This window comes from Limulus polyphemus, unplaced genomic scaffold (genome assembly GCF_000517525.1).
Source record: "Limulus polyphemus unplaced genomic scaffold, Limulus_polyphemus-2.1.2 Scaffold1991, whole genome shotgun sequence".
Lineage (NCBI taxonomy): Eukaryota > Metazoa > Arthropoda > Merostomata > Xiphosura > Limulidae > Limulus > Limulus polyphemus.
The window spans coordinates 237322-239221 of NW_013667601.1; positions in this window are offsets into that span (position 1 = coordinate 237322).

Below are 1900 nucleotides of genomic sequence, written 5' to 3' on the forward strand. Positions count from 1 at the left end.
ACTAATGTTGAATTTAATGTCTACTAAGATTTATTAATGTATCGAGACTAATGTTGAATTTAATGTCTACTAAGATTTATTAATGTATCGAGACTAATGCTGAATTTAATGTCTACTAAGATTTATTAATGTATCGAGACTAATGCTGAATCTAATGTCTACTAAGATTTATTAATGTATCGAGCTTAGTAGACATTAAATTCAGCATTAGTATTTATTAATGTATCGAGACTAATGCTGAATTTAATGTCTACTAAGATTTATTAATGTATCGAGACTAATGCTGAATTTAATGTCTACTAAGATTTATTAATGTATCGAGACTAATGCTGAATTTAATGTCTACTAAGATTTATTAATGTATCGAGACTAATGCTGAATTTAATGTCTTTGCCACATTATTCTGCTGCCACTGAAAGAATATTTTCACTAGCGAGTAATATTAAAACAAAAAATAGATCTCGGCTTAACACAGAGACCCACCCTCAATTCATTACTGCACAGCAAGAATTTACTTCAAGATGCTAATTGCAACCCCCCCCTGGAAACTAATTGAAGAAATGATTAATGATATTAGGTATGTTTTATGATATTTAAATAATTTGGTACTTTTTATTTGTCTGATCTGGTACTATTTAAAAAAGTTGAGTAGCAACCCTCGTAAGTAGAAGCAACGAAATAATGACACAGCTTTACCTAAATGAGTGACTTCACAAGTCGTTAGGTGGCGCCGGGTCTGCGAAGAGACAACACGGAACACGCCAGCGCTTCATCAACAACCGAATCTAACTACGTGTAAAAATGTATCTTAAAATATACAAAATGGCAAACAATTATAGAGAAATGAGCTGAAGCAATGGAATGCAAAGCTTACAGGAAGAAAAAGATAACTTGTTGAAAACTAAATATCCAAATAATTGGAAATTGTCACTGTCACTCAGGGCAGTTTCAATAAATTTACGACTACTGCTAAGACAACTTTTTTTCTTGTTTTACTGATCCGAGAATCCCATTTTAGCAGCTTTGAAAAAACACAACTTTTTTTTGCCTTTTCTTCCATCTTATTTTGCACAAAAGAATTAGATCTACCTATCTTTGAAAAATTTTACAATAATTGACTTTCACAATTCATCCAAAGCATCAGATGAACAATTGCTAGTCCCTAAACTACAAATCTTGTAATGCAGTGCTAAGAAAGTAATATTTAGTACACGTAATATTAACATTTTAGAACTCAAATGTCACACAAATGTGTTTGTGAAAAGACATTATACTTTATAGATTTCGGATGCACTTGTACTATTTACTTAAAGTTCCCGAGCTCACGTGCTGCATGCAGCAATATATGCTGGAACTACATCCGCTTTTTATGCTGATTAACCTAATTGACATATACACAAGTGTTCCGTCACGCAAAGTGTTGAAACTAGAGAGTTGCGTGGAAAGTTGGCAGCAAGCGGTTCTCTCTCACTTCTTGTTTTTTTTTTGGTATTTTGTTAAAACTTTTAAAATCCTAAATATACGATTCTCGTTATGTAACGTGCGTGAGGATATCAGGACATTAAGTTTTATATGGAAACCAGTTTCAGTAGTTTATTAGTAAACCCTTTTAAAACAACTGTTTGTATGAGGATATCAATATATATTAATGTCTTAGCCGCCAAAACTTTTCAGGAGTCTTCTGTATATACCCTCTGTGAGTTTCGTCACAAAAAGAAATAAGCTTGGGATAAATCAATATGTCAATAGAAATATCATGTTTTTGTTAAAACTATAGAAAAACAACTTAAAAGATGCACATCTAATGTTTAATATTGTTACGTCAGCGGAAGTCACGTGACGCTGGAAGCATACGCGCTGGAGTTTCTAGAAGGATCATGACTGTTCCTGGCAACTCTAG